This window comes from Chiloscyllium plagiosum, unplaced genomic scaffold (genome assembly GCF_037043375.1).
Source record: "Chiloscyllium plagiosum isolate Xiang-an unplaced genomic scaffold, Cpla_swu_hap1 HiC_scaffold_12, whole genome shotgun sequence".
Taxonomy (NCBI): domain Eukaryota; kingdom Metazoa; phylum Chordata; class Chondrichthyes; order Orectolobiformes; family Hemiscylliidae; genus Chiloscyllium; species Chiloscyllium plagiosum.
Window position 1 is genome coordinate 38,165,543 of NW_028270150.1, and position 15,645 is coordinate 38,181,187.

General features: G+C 42.5%; 1 pseudogene; it reads left to right on the forward strand.

The window, feature by feature from the left end:
- Positions 1–283: 283 nt before the first annotated feature.
- Positions 284–9,292, forward strand: LOC122555519 (NXPE family member 3 pseudogene; annotated as a pseudogene).
- The last annotated feature ends 6,353 nt before the right edge of the window (positions 9,293–15,645 follow it).

The window sequence follows — 15,645 nt, forward strand, 5'->3', positions numbered from 1 at the left end:
CTATAATGATTACAGATTCAATTTTAAGGGTGGAGTCTGTGATTATGATAGCTCAGTGACACCCCAGCTGGTGCATTTACCCATTGACACAGACTTATTCACAATATAATTTTGATTACTTTTCTTCTCGTACTTATGTACTTCCTGTGGCAACAGCTAATGTCCCTGGGGGGATTGTCATTGCCTTGCAAACAAGTGTGAAATGTGTTGATAATTGAAGATATAGCACATCACCATTCCTGCACCTTCCTCTTTCTTTACTTTCAGCTCCTGCATTTCGAGGATGTGTCCGGGACAGCCACTGGTGTCACCATCTGGCTTTTATTATAAGGACAGGTGGATGTCAACGACCTGCAATATTCACCCCTTTGACACTCCTGCAAAAATTAAAGAATGCCTCCGTAGAAAAATTGTCTATCTGCTTGGAGATTCCACCATGCGACTGTGGTTTGAATATTTGATTCAGTTTGTGCCAGCTGAAAATGTGTTGCTGGAACAGCGCAGCAGGTCAGACAGCATCCAGGGAACAGGAGAATCGCCGTTTCGGGCATAAGCCTCCTGAAGAAGGGCTTATGCTCAAAACGGCGATTCCCCTGTTCCCTGGATGCTGTCTGACCTGCTGCGCTGTTCCAGCAACACATTTTCAGCTCTGATCTCCAGCATCTGCAGTCCTCACTTTCTCCTCAGTTTGTGCGAGGTTAGGCCATGTGTCTCTTCTGTTTTCTATGTAAAGATAGTATCCAAAATCTAGCATTTTTGGGATTGAAACTATGCTGCTTTTCACATTCTCCCAGATTTTGATCAGATAATCAGTAAAATCAGACGAGTAATTAGGAATTAGGAGTTTGCTATTACTGACATGTTTTATTCCTTTTATCTTCATTTTTCTGGAGAAAGTTAAACCACAGAGTTGCCAGCCATGCTTAGTAACCCCGTGTGACCATTTGCGAGGTATTTGATGTTATCTCTTCTCACTATCCCAATTATTTGACAGTCAGACTAGTTGATTCTCAATGCTTTGTGCAGAATTAATGCATTTCTGTTCCTTTTGAATGTGTCCACTGGAATCTGAATGATGTGAAATAATGTAAACTGTTTTGATTTTCTGAGGACTGTCCCTTCTGTTTTCCTATCTCTGAACCAAGCTTCAGACTTGGAACCAAAGCTGATAAATTCTATGAAGAATTCTATAAATTCCTGAAGAAGGGCTTATGCCCGAAACGTCGATTCTCCTGTTCCTTGGATGCTGCCTGACCTGCTGCGCTTTTCCAGCAACACATTTTCAGCTCTGATCGCCAGCATCTGCAGTCCTCACTTTCTCCTGATAAATTCTATGCTCTATGCGTAGAATTATATCAACTCTTTTGATTCCACTTGTCTCTTGGTCTTGACCTGTGGTGTTTGGCCTGAGTCTTGCTGTAATATTGGGATTTCTGCATTCACCCTTCTACTCATAAGGAACTCTGATGAACATCCATTCATTAAAAATGTTGACTTATGATTCAATAGAAGATGTGTGGGGTAGGCTAGAGTTTATTAAGGTGTACAAATCCCCAGGACCGGATGGGATCTATCCCAGGTTGCTGCGGGAGATGAGAGAGGAAATAGCTGGGGCCCTGACAGATATCTTTGTGGCATCCTTAAACACAGGTGGGTGCCGGAGGACTGGAGGGTTGCTCATGTTGTCCCCCTGTACAAGAAGGGTAACAGGGATATTCCAGGTGACTACAGAGCAGTGAGCCTAACATCAGTGGTGGGAGAAAGTGCTGAGGGATAGGATCTATTTATATTTAGAAAAGACTGAGCTTATCAGTGATAGGCAACATGGCTTTGTGCGGGAGAGATTGTGCCTTACCAACTTAATAGAGTTCTTTGAGGAAGTGACCAAGTTGATAGATGAAGGAAGGGCTGTAGATGTCATATACATGGTCTTTAGTAAGGCGTTTGATAAGGTTCCTCATGGTAAACTAACAGTGAAGTCAGATGGTGTGCAGGGTGTTCTAGCTAGGTGGATAAATAACTGGTTGAGCAACAGAAGGCACAGAATAGTTAAAGGGCGTTTTTCAAAATGGAGAATGGTGACCAGTGTTGTTCCACAAGGATCAGTGCTGGGTCCACTGTTGTTTGTGATATACATAAAATGATCTGGAAGAGGGCACTGTTGGTATGATCAGCAAGTTTGCAGATGACACAAAAATCGGTGGAGTAGCAGAAAGCATAAGGGACTGTCAAAGAGTACAGGAGAATATGGATAAACTGGAGAATTGGGTGGAGAAGCGGCAGATGGAGTTCAATCTAGGCAAATGTGAGGTGATGCATTTTGGGAAGTCTAATTCTAGAGCGAATTATACAGTAAAAGAAGAGCCTTGGGAAAAGTTGATGAGCAGAGAGATCTGGGTTAGCAGGTCCGTTGTACTCTGAAGGTGGCTGCACAGATGGAAAGCATGATAAAGAAGGCATATGGTATGCTTGCCTTCATTGGATGGGGTATTGAGTATAAGAGCTGGCAGGTCATGTTAAAATTGTACAAGACTTTGGTTCAGCCACATTTAGAATACAGTGTACAGTTCTGATTGCCATATTGCCAAAAGGATGTGGATGCTTTGGAGAGGGTGCAAGTAGTACGTTTCAGAGAACACCTCTGGGACACCCGGACCAACCAACCCAACCACCCCGTGGCTCAACACTTCAACTCCCCCTTCCACTCCACCAAGGACATGCAGGTCCTTGGACTCCTCCATTGCCAGACCATAGCAACACGACGGCTGGAGGAAGAGCGCCTCATCTTCTGCCTAGGAACCCTCCAACCACAGGGGATGAACTCAGATTTCTCCAGTTTCCTCATTTCCCCTCCCCCAACCTTGTCTCAGTCAAATCTCTCGAACTCAGCACTGCCTCCCTAACCTGCAATCTTCTTCCTGACTTCTCCATCCCCACCCCCACTCCGGCCTATCACTCTCACCTTTCACCTATCACATTTCCAACGCCCCTCCCCCAAGTCCCTCCTCTCTACCTTTTATCTTAGCCTGCTTGGCACACTTTCCTCATTCCTGAAGAAGGGCTCATGCACGAAACGTCAATTCTCCTGTTCCTTGGATCTGCCTGACCTGCTGTGCTTTTCCAGCAACACATTTTCAGCTCTGATCTCCAGCATCTGCAGTCCTCACTTTTCCTTTACAAGGATGTTGCCTGGTATGGAAGGTGCTAGCTATGAAAAGAAGTTGAGTAGGTTAGGTTTGTTTTCATTCGAAAAACGGAGATGGGGGGTGACCTAGTTGAGGTTTACAAAATCATGAAAGGTATTGACAGGGTGGATAGAGATAAGCTTTTTCCCAGGGTGAAGGATTTAATTACAAGAGGTCACGCTTTCAAGATGAGAGATGAAATGTTTAAGGGGGATGCACGCGGCAAGCACTTTACTCAGAGGTTGGTGGGTGTCTGGAACACATTGCCAGCAGAGGTAATAGAGGCAGGCACATTGGATTCAATCAAAATGCGTCTGGCCTGTTCCTGGGCTATAAATTTTCTTTGTTCTTTGTTCTTTGTTCTTTGTCAAATTAAATTTGAATCACTGTTTTAATCAGGAACAACATTCACTGCTCTCTCGATTTCTCCATTGCCCTGTGTATGAAGACGTGAACCCTTAGTGACATGATTGGCTCCTAATTTTGCTGTGAACCTCTTAAACACTGTATTCACAAATTGCACACTGTTGTCTGATACAATCTCATTTGGAAAAGATTGTCTTCAGTGCTCTGATCACAGTCTCCATTGTGGTGGAGTTAAGTGTAAAAACGTCTACCCACCTGGAATAGTCAAACCTGTACCTCCTGAAAGTCAAATATGTCTAGTCCCAATCTTCACCATGGCGTGACTGGGAGACTAGTAGTTACTAGGCACCATTGGTGTCTGTCTATTGATTGCACATGCATTGCAGAATGATATAGAATTCTCAATTTTTAGCAAAAAGCCAGGTCACCATGCAGACTGTTGTGCATAATCCTGACACTTGGATATTCCTAAGAGCCCTTTGTGCAATTTACAAAGAAATCCTTCCCTCATGCACTCTTGTATTACCAGCATGTGATTGAAAACAAGGCCAAAATCTTACTCTGTTATTGATATTGGTGAACATCAAAGGAAGCACTAGAGATAAGTTTGCCCTTTATCTCTCGTTTTTAAAATTTACTCCTGTATGTAGTATTTTTCATCTGTTAACTATCACATGTATGATTTGACTTTTTTTTCTCATTCAGCATTTCTATAGCAATTTGATATGTGTGAATGTTTGTCAAACCATTACAACGGGCATTTAAGAGTCAATATTACAGTAGGTATGGTGTCACAAATAGACCAGAGTAGGCAATGAACTTTTCCTCCTCTTCCTTCCCGACTTTGACATGGTTGACCATACCATCCTTCTCCAATGCCTCTCCACTGTTATTTAATGGGTGATTGCTCTCACTTGATTCCATTCTTATCTCTCTAATTGGAGGTAAAGAATCATTTGCAATGGCTTCTGTTTCTGTTCTCAAACTGTTACCTTTTGTGGTACCTTGGGATCTATCCTTGGCTCCTTCCTATTTGTCATTGACCTGCTGGCCCTCAGTGACTACATCTAAGTGCACGTCATGTGTGTCCACGTATATACTGATTATGCCCACGTCTGGTTCACCACCATTCTCAAATCCTTCACCATTTTTTAATTGACAGGCTGTCTATTTAACATACACTGCACAAGAAGCAAAACTTTCCTTCAGTTAAATATTAGGAACATGGAAGATATTTCTTTTGCAGTTCCAAACTCCTCTTTTCTCCCTGCAACTACCTGCAATTAAACCTATCCATTCACAACCTTTGAGTCTTACTAAATCCTTTTACATATCCATGGTGTCATTAACATGAAATAAAACACAAACAAATTGAAGATTCTTTAAATTAGAAATAAAAGCAGAAATTGCTGGAAAAGTTCAGCAACTCTGGCAGCATCTGTGAAGAGAAATCAGGGTTAATGTTTTAGGTTGAGTGACCCTTCCTCAAAACTGCTGGAGTTTGATAGATTCTGAAGAGATACGAAAGGTAACAGTTTGGGATCAGAAACAGAAGCCATTGCAAATGATTCTCTGGCTACAATTAGAGAGATATGAATGGAACCAAGTGACAGCAATCACGCACTAGAAAATAGTTGAGGAAGGGTCACTTGGCCTGAAATGTTAACTGATTTATTTCTACAGAATCTGCCAGACCTACTGAGCCTTCCCCGCAATGTTTGTTTTTGTTTGTCATTAAGGAGAAAGTGAGGTCTGCAGATGCCGGAGATCAGAGATGGAAATGTGTTGCTGGAAAAGCGCAGCAGGTCAGGCAGCATCTAGGGAACAGGAGAATCGACGTTTCGGGCATTAGCCCTTCTTCAGAAGCCCTTCCTGAAGAAGGGCTAATGCCCGAAACGTCGATTCTCCTGTTCCCTAGATGCTGCCTGACCTGCTGCGCTTTTCCAGCAACACATTTCCATCTTTGTTTGTCATTAACATGGTCTATTTTCACCCCCACGGCATCTCCTGACTTTGTCACTGCCTCAGTTCATCTGCTGCAGAAACCTTCAGTTATAATGTTACCTCAAGACTTGTCGATTTCAATACGCTCTGAGCTGTTCTCTCACAATCATACCCTTCACAAATTTAAGGCTGTCAACTGCTGTTGATGTCTTTACTCACGCCAAGCCTGTTCACCTGTCACCCCTGTGATCACTGACCTATATTGACTGGTGATTTTGCAAAGCATTGATCTTTAAAAATGCTGATTTTTTTTTCAAGTTCCTTTAAGACATTACCCTTCTCTGTTTCGGTAAATTCCTCTGGTTTCACAAACTGTGAGATACATGACCTCATCAAACAGTGGTCTATTGGGGATCCTGATTTTAATTGCTCCACTATGAGTGGCTGTGCCTTTAGCTGCCTGGGTGCAAAGCCCAGGACTACATTCTTAGTTACGATATGTCACATTCTGTCACTATGTGACACTTTCTGCCTTTAAGATGTACTAAAGACCTTCATCTTTAACAAGGTCTTGACTGTATGTACTAAAACAGTCTTACCCGCACATTGACAAATTTTACTTAAACTGTTACTTGGGATGTTTCACTACTTTGAAAGTTCTATATAACTTGTTTATTGCTACTTTAGTTTGAAGGTAGATAGGCAGGAGGCTAGAAGAACACAGCAAGCCAGGCAGCATCAGGAGGTGGAGAAGTGAACGTTTCAGTTGTAAACAAACTTCCTGAAGAAGGGTTATGTAGAAGGGTTTGTCTCAAATGTAGACATATGACAAGTAGTATGAATGGTCAGCCACAAGATGGAAAGGAATTGGAACCTCTCACATTGTTATCTGTCACTCTAGGTTGTAACATGCATGTTAAAAAGAACATTGCCACAGCAACTCCTGGGACCATTTGGGGCATCATTTGCTAAATTAGCTGGATGGCCCATGTGGGTCAAATTGATGCCAACAGCCCAAGATTTCAGTCCCCATTCAGGTTGAAGTGGATTCAGGATTTGCTTCCCTGTCCTGGCCATAGCGGTGAGGCACTGTGGATCAGGTGTAACTTCAGGCAGAGAACTCAAGGAGGAGGAGAAACCTAGGTGGTGGCAATATTTGGCTCAGAGGACAGGAAAATGGGTCAGTATTTGTTTTGATCCAATTGGGCATTTTAATTGCTTTAGGATTTCTGAGCTTCCCAGCTGAGTGGTATTAGCCCTGTAACTACAGTAATTCACATCTTCAGTACATCTACTAACAAAATAGGAAAGAAAATTCCAGACTCTCCTTCAATTTCCTGGAGAAATATTCAGTGGACATCCAGGAAATATGGAGATATGTTCTGTACCCTGGCCCTGACAACTGGAAAGTGAGCTGTTGTCAACAGGATAGAGGTTAAATACACTCAGCTAAGTTCATTTCTTCATGTTTGAATACCCAATGATGTTATGGGGATTTGACAGTGAGAAAGCCAGGGACATGAGGTGCCGCTGCAAGCCTGAGTTATGGGATTGTCTGGGGATCATATTAATGCCACAGGACGGTAAATATATGCCGGGCCTCAACACCAAATGACTTTTCAGAAGTTACAATATTCGCTGAATAACAAACAGAATTGTGGAGATCATTCCAAGACCATTAGCTACATAATAAAAATACAGTTTGACTTTCCAAGTTTCTATCAAGGGACAGGTGTGATTATATATTGTGTTGAAGAAACGATTATTCATGACCTTTTAATGTTGGCATCAACGTACAAACTGCTCAGCATCTTCTGAGCTTGTGAATTTCCACAAGTTGCTGAATGGTTTGCTCTCCTGTATTGTTAGATTGTAAGGCCAGATCCAATAAGAACAGTAGCAGGCCATTCAGCCCCTCAAGCCTGCTCTGCTGTTCAATAGTATCATGGTTGATCCGGCATTCCTCATATCCACTTTACTGTTTTTCCTGTAACCCTCGATTCCTCTCCATGGAATCAAGAATCTATCTATCATATCCATACATATACACAAGGACTATTCCCCGACAATTCTTTGGGACAAGGAGATCCAAAGACTCTCAGAGGAAATGCCTCCTCATCTCTTAAACTGGCTCCTGTTAATTCTGGGACGATGCCCTCAGGTCCTAGAATCTGTCATGGGCGAGACATCCTCTCAGCAATTACCTTGTCAAGCCCCTTAAGAATCCTATATGTTTCAATGGGATCACTTCCCATTTTTCTCAACTCCAGTGAGCTTGCTTGGCTTTTAATAGCTCCATACCAGGGATCATCCTAGTGAACCTTTTGCTGGCTCAGTGGTTAACACTGCTGCCTGCCAGCCCCAGGGACCTGGATTCAATTGTACCCTCAGGCAACTGGTGATGTGCAGTTTGCACACTCTATGCATCTCTGTGTGGGTTTACTCCAGGCGCTCTGGTTTCCTCCAACAGTCCAAAGATTAGGTGGATTGGCCGAGCTAAATTGCTCTTTGTGTCCAGGGATGTGCAGGCTAGGTGGATTAGCTATGGGAAATGCATTCATGGTAAGTTGCTCTTCAGAGGGTTAGAGTGGACTTAATGGGCTGTATGGCCTGCTTCCACACTATAGGGATTCTTAATGCAGTTTTTCTCCATTTCTTTTCTTTATCAAAAGAGACAGCAAGACAAATAGATCAACAGAGCGAGAGAACAAAGGGATGATGTCATGGAAGAGAAACAGAGTGATATTTGCAGAGGATTTTTTTTTTCTGTCCAAAGCAATTGGGTAGAATTGGTAAACAAAAAATTGCCTGGAGATCAATATTTCATTGACTCTGAATAAATTATTTTGAATATCATACATCGATGTTCACCTGGACGTACTTCCTCTGCATTGCCACAGAGTGATTTTCAGTCTATGTTCACTCAGTCAGACTGAAGTATTCCTCACAGGGAGAACTGCAAAATCTGTCACAGTTCATTCTCCCCAGTCTCACCTGTTACTTTGAGATCAGACAGACCAGCATTGGCAGAGCACCGGGAACAGGTCAACAGTCTGGCTGCCTCTTTATTGGAGAATGGTCCATAAACCTAAGGTGAAGATAGGTCAAAGAAAATAAATTGTAGACAGGATAAGTGAACTATATTAATGGGACGTAATTAATGTGTTTACTGCAAGGTGCCTATGTATGATTTATGTCCTACTCAACAATCACAAAAATCTGTGGCTTTGTCTTGAATGTTGCTGATGAAAATGATGTTTTCTCCAAGTTTCATATCTCTTAACATTAGAAATATTATAGTTGAGCATCTTGTATCTTTTGTTTTCTATTTTAGATATCAAGAGATTGGACCTTGGCAATCCTATCAAGGTGGGTCCTCATCTTGCTGTGAACTTGGAGAACAACATCATGTTAGAATATCACCCTCATGGCCCTCCGATCCAATTCAGTACCATTGCAAGTCAGCACCTACAACTCATTTCAAATAAACTGGATGAGATTACAGGAGGGAGAAACACAGTTATAGCCATTACCCTAACGGCCCATTTCACCCCTTTTCCTGTTGAAGTCTATATTTGAAGAATACAGAATATCAGGAGATCACTTCTCCAGTTACTCGACAGGAGTCTGGATACACTGGTTGTAATAAAGACAGCCAATGTCCGGGAAAACCCTCCACAGATCGTTCCTATTACAGTGACCGGTCCGCTTATCAGATTGATTCAGTGATGAGGAAGATATTCACAGGCATCAACGTGGTATTTGTAGATGCCTGGGAGATGACCATAGCACATTAACTTCCTCACAATATACATCCCGGGAGAATTATTATAAAGAATGAAATAGATGTGTTTCTTTCATATGTGTGCCCTTCTACACAAAGATAAACACTGTCTTCTTCCACTTCTGGCAGTCCTTTGAAGTGAGGAGGACACCTGCCCATGGCAAAGATCTGTATATGGACTTTTAAAATGGGAAGGCTGTTGAAATCTTGTGTTAGATTTCTTCCAACCAGGTTTGGATTATCATAAGATGCAAAACTTAAAAACACAATTAGTTGACTTTGACCACACTTTTGGTGTCCATAGAGTTGCTGCTCCTGCTGACACGATGAAGCCTGAATGACATACAGTGGCATGACAACTTTGTGTGCTGTGAAGCATGTTGGGAAGGCCGCACGTGCTTGATCTGCACTGGAAGCCTTGGGAGTTGCCATGGTGATGACAGTCAATCAGATTGGATGCTGAAGGCATATAGTATGCTTGCCTTCATTGGACAGGGTGTTGAGTATAAGAGATGGCAAGTCATGTTAAAATTGTTCAAGACATTGGTTTGGCCGCATTTAGAATATTGTGTACAGTTCTGGTCGCAACATTACCAAACGATGTGAACGCTTTGGAGAGGATGCAGAGAAGGTTTACGAGGATGTTGCCTGGTATGGAAGGTGCTAGCTATGAAGAGAGGTTGAGTAGGTTAGGTTTATTTTCACTAGAGAAAAGGAGATTATGGGGGGGACCTGATTGAGGTTTACAAAATCATGAAGGGTATAGACACGATAGATAGAGATAAGCTTTTTCCTAGGGTGAAGGATTTAATAATGAGAGGTCATGCTTTCAAGGTGAGAGGTGGAAAGTTTAAGGGGGATAGACGCGGCAAGTACTTCACACAGAGGGTGCTGGGCATTTGGAACGCGGTGCCAGCAGAGGCAGGCATGGTAGGTTCATTTAAGTTGCGTCTGGACAGATGCATGAGTAGGTGGGGATAAGAGGGACACAAATGCTTAGGAATTGACTGACAGGTTTAGATAGTACATTTGGATCGGCATAGGCTTGGAGGGCCAAAGGGCCTGTTCCTGGGCTGTAAATTTTCTTTGTTCTTTGTTCTGATTGGATTCTTGTTTCAGAAACCTACTCCACAGTTTCACAGGCATTCAGCAACAATGGGAGAAAACAGAGAGGCAACAGTGTTCTACAAAGGTCATTTCATCAGCATTTTTCCTGCCTTCATTTGAACCAGAAGCAATATCTGAAGTGGCTTCAGGTCAACAAGGAGCTGGTTACAGAACAGTGCCAACCTGGACCCTCAGATCAGTGAGAAGATGGTACTGCCAGTGACTGTAAAAATCACAGTGGCATTTCTGGATGAGAATGGATGTTATTTTCAATACTTGCTGTTAAGCTCCATGTTGTGTCTGTGCAGCCAGCTATTTATCAAATGTGGGGGCAGCCCACTGCTTCCCAGCACTGAAAAAACACATCCCTACAAATCATTAATTTTAACAAAACTGATCAGAAATTGGGGGTACGCTACCTGCCAGTCACAATTGGTTATGATCTGTTGATGCGCAATGTAGCCAAACATGATAGTGCATGAGATCACAGATAATCAGGCCAATCAAAATTGAGTTTGATCTATTCATGCACTACTTACCAATCATGTTTGATAATGGTCTGTTCTTGCAATACCTAGCCAATCATGTATTGACCATGATCTCCTCATCTATAGTTTATGCATCGCCTCATCATGTAAACATTTGGTCGTGCCATGCGTGGAAATATCAGGGTTCAGAGGCATGTATGTTCACACTACGTGCAATGACTTGGAAAGGCTTATTAAGGTTTTCTTTTCAAGTGTTGGGTGTACAGGAAGGAGGATGAAGAAGAGACAGCAGTCCAGCCGACTGCAGATCAGTATACAAATATGGAGCAGCTGAGTCCACTGCCTAGTTAGTTGTCATTTCTGTTACACTTGGTTTGATAGATTAATAAATTGGTGAACTTTGCCTCAATATACTTGTACATGGAATGGTCACATACTCATTCAGATCCTGAGTCTTGTGATGAAAGTTAAATTTGATTTTGAAATCCATCACTATCATGTTTTTCAAAAACCCCCAAATTAAATGTAAGTAGTAAGACCAACTCAAAAATTCTTTCATCAGCTGGCCAGGCCAGGATGAATTTTCTGGATTCATCAGAATGCTTCAACAAGGTGATTTTTTTCTTCTCACATTTCTGCTTGGTTTGGGTACATTCCTTTTCAGGAGGAGCCTGTACTGGGGAAGATTTAAAATCATGGTGGGGTTTCTCAGGCCTAGTTTCAGTTTGAGCACATTCCTTTCAGGAACCAACAGCCACCCACTCTGGGGAAGCATCCTTCTGACGTCACAGGGGACAAGTTTTTGATTGGTCAGTGTCAGTCAGGTGCTAGTTTGTATTAACTGGTTCATTCCCTTGGTGCTCCAGATAAAGGAATCTCACAGCAGTACAGGGCAAATGTGCCTCAGTGTTTGTAAAGTGTTAGTACAGTCAGCTCATCTTCTGGGTAGTACAGGGAATTCAGATAGTGAATAAGTTCTTGGTGCTATTTGTTCGAAAGTAAGAACTGTAATTTTTACGTAGCTAATTAAAATTTAAATTGCAAACTAACAGCCAATAGTGTGTTAGTCATATCAATTGGTGGGGTGATCTAACTCCAAGTAGCTCTTTATTTGCATGTGCACTGTACACGGACTCTGACTAGCTTGCTCAGTGACAGTGCCTAGAATGAGGAGACTCTCTGAATCTCCTGTTTATTTTTTTTAGTGACAAGATGTCTGACCTTCCTGTTTCTTTTTTTCCCCCACACTACACACTACCGCCTGACAGCGGTAATGCTTATTTTTCCCCAGCATCCATGTGATCTCCTGTTTATGTCTGTCAGCCAGGGCTCCATGATTGTCCCAGATTAACAGCTCCAATCAGGGACCTCATTTTGATGAGATCCACCTGACCTCGTTCCAATTACTACAGCAGGGTTTTGTGTTGCACCTGTGAGATGTGGTCAGTGACAGATGTTGAGAGCATCCCTGATAGTTACATCTGCAGGAAATGTACCCAGCTTCAGCTGCGCACTGAACAAATAGATCAGCTTGATCATTACTTGATGACACTAAGGAGCAGACAAATAGTGGAGAGCATCATAGACAGAAGTTATAGAAATCCAAGATAGAGGAAAATAGATGGGTCACCGCTAGACAGAGTAGGCAATCAGTGCAGGAGTTTCATATAGTTGTCTCCCTGTCAAACAAGCATTCTGTTTTGGATACTGATGAGGGTGATGGCCCTTCAGGTGACAGCAGCAGCAGCAGCAGCCACAACAATGGCACCACAGCTGGTCCAGCTGTACAGAAGGAAGGGACAAAGTGTAGCAGAGAAATAGTAATTGAAGATTTATTATTTCAATTAGGGGCACAGCTGGGCACATCTGTGGTCACATGAGAGACTCCAGGATGGTATGCTTCCACCCTGTGCCAGGGTCATGGGTGGGTACAGCACATCCTGAAATGGAGGGTAAACAGTCAGAATTCATTGTCCATATTGGCAAAACTGACATTGGTTGGAAGAGTGACTAGCTCCTGCAACAGCGATTCAGGGAGTGAGGTAGTAAATTCAAAAGTAAGACTTCTAAGATAGTATTGTAAGGATTACTCCCCATTGCACATGCTTCTGTGTCTAGGAACAGAGACAGAGTACGGTTGAACATGTGACTGAAGAGCTGCTGTAAGAAGGGAAAGCTCCAGATATGTGGATTATTGAGATGTCTTCCAGGGAAGATGAGACCTGAACAAGGTAGATGGGTTGTATCTAAACTAGAGGGATACCAATATCCTGGCAGGGAGGTTAGATAGTGTAACTCAGGAGGGGTTAAACTCGTGCAGCACGCAGGTGGGAACCGGAGTAGAAGCTCATTCAGTATAATGATTGGAGAAGAGTTTGAGACCAAAGCAAATATAGCGAAGAGGAAGTGAGTCAGAGAGAGGTTGCTGAGCTCAGCAGAACTGGAAGCTTGGACTATATTTGCTTCAATGCAAGAAGTGTAACAGGTAAGACAGATGAACTTAGAGCTTGGATTAATGCATGCAGTTATGATGTAGTACTACAGAGACCTGTTTGAAAGACGGACATGATTGCCAATTTAATGTCTAGATTAGAGTGGTGCTGGAAAAGTACAGCAGGTCAGGCAGCATCTGAGGAGCAGGAAAATTGATGCTTTCGGCAAGAGCCCTTCATCAGAAATGGCTTTTGCCTGAAATGTTGATCTTCCTGCTCCTCAGATGCTGCCTGACCTGCTCTGCTTTTCCAGCACCACTCTAAGGTAGACTCTGCATCTTCAGTATCCACTTCTGCCTTGCCAGTTTAATATCTGGGATATCCATGGTTTAGAAAAGACCAAAGATGAAGCAAAAGAGGTGGGGGAGTCGCGTTACTGATTAGCTGTGTTGAGGGAGGACATCCTGGAGGGATCTTGCAGCAAGGCATTATGGGGAGAGCTCAGGAATAGGAAGGGTGCAATCACAATGCTGGGATTGAACAACAGATCTCCCAGCTGCCAGTGGGAGATAAAAGAAGAGAGATGTACTGAGATTCTGGAAAGATGTGAAAGTAACAGAGTTATTATGGTGAGTGACTTTAACTTCCCCCATATTGACTGTGATTCCTTTAATACTAAAGGTTTGGATGAGGAGCAATTTTATAGATGAGTCTAGGAGGGTTTTATGATACAGTATGTGGAAAGTCCAGCAGAATGGGGGGGTTGCAGGGGTGGGGGCGCGGTGGGGTGGGGGGAGACGGACGGCATGGCTTCCACACTGGACCTGGTATGAGGAAATGAGCCAGACCAAGTGATGGAAGTATCAGTGGGGGAGCATTTTGGCAATGGTAACCATAATTCCTTAAGTTTTCAGATCCTTATGGATAAGGACAACAGTAAACTTTGGCTGAATATGTTAAACTGGGGGAAGGTCATCTGTAATTGAATTAGGCAAGAATTGGAGAGTGTGATTGGAAGTGGCTGTTTGAGGGTATGAACTCTAGAACCAGTTATTACTTTTGAAGTATTCAGGTGTAGGTTCATCAGTCCCAAAGAATTTGTCAGCTTTTCATCCATTTGATTTCTCCAGTACTTTATCTTTCCTTGTATTAATCTTCCAAGTATAACAGATGTGTTAAACTTTGACTTCCCACAATTTCGATAAGTTCTTTGTGTTATCTACTGTGAAGAATAATGCAAAATATTTGGTTAACATCTCTGGCATAAGTTTACCCACAAACTAAGTCTTGTTGCAGAATAAGAAAACCAAAGTATTTAGCTTCTTAACATATTGCTCAGAAAACTGTCTGAATGCCTTCTGATTTTCCATAATCCAAGAGTAATTCCCCCACCTTAATTTGGCATATGAGCAACATTTTCCTAGTTACCATCGTAGTGCTGTACAGCATAGAAACAAATCTTTGGTCCAACTCAGCCATGCCAAAAAAAATCCTAAATTAAACTCCATCTGCCACTCCTCAGCCCATCAGATCAAAGGTCCCATTGTATTCTAAGATAACCACCTTGGCTATGCATAACCCCCACAAAGTAATCATTGAAATGTTTACATCTCTGACACTATATTTAAACGCCAGCTCTAGAGCAGTTCTGATGTTGCAGGCCAGGAAATGCCCATCAAAATGGACTGTTTGACTTTCATCCTTGAGGAACTAGAATAGAAATTGAACTTATCCTCTCGCTTTGCCAACGGACACCTGAAGGTGCTTGTACAGAGGATGGTCAAAAGAAGGACTGTCTGTAGCTGGTGGACCACCCAGGAGGCCATATGAAACAATAAAGCACACACCCAAAGGGAATTTAATTCTCCCAATATGTGATAACATTCTGCAGCATTTGAATAGATGACTGTCCTTCCAAAAGCAATTCGAGGATTATTCAACCTTATACCCTTGATTTCTGAAATGTTACATTTCAGAATGTAACATCGGAAGCCTCTTTCAACTATCTAAATAAACTGGACAATATTATCAAAAATGCAACCAAGGAAATCTTACATCTGCCCCAATCAACTACGGATGGAATGCTGTATGCGAAAACCCGGGACGGTGGTCTATCTTTGAATCGATTGACTGTTTTTATACCGGTGTCGATCATGAGGAAGTACGGTACCATGCAGAGCTCATCGGATGAAATACTACATGCCTCTTTCCACATTTAGTTAGACATCCACATTTTATGGCAAAACACCACAGTAAGAATGAAGCAATATTTCAGAATCCCAAGTACTTTGCAGCAGTATAGTTATGTGATGGATTCAAGGTGTAGCTCTCTTCAATTC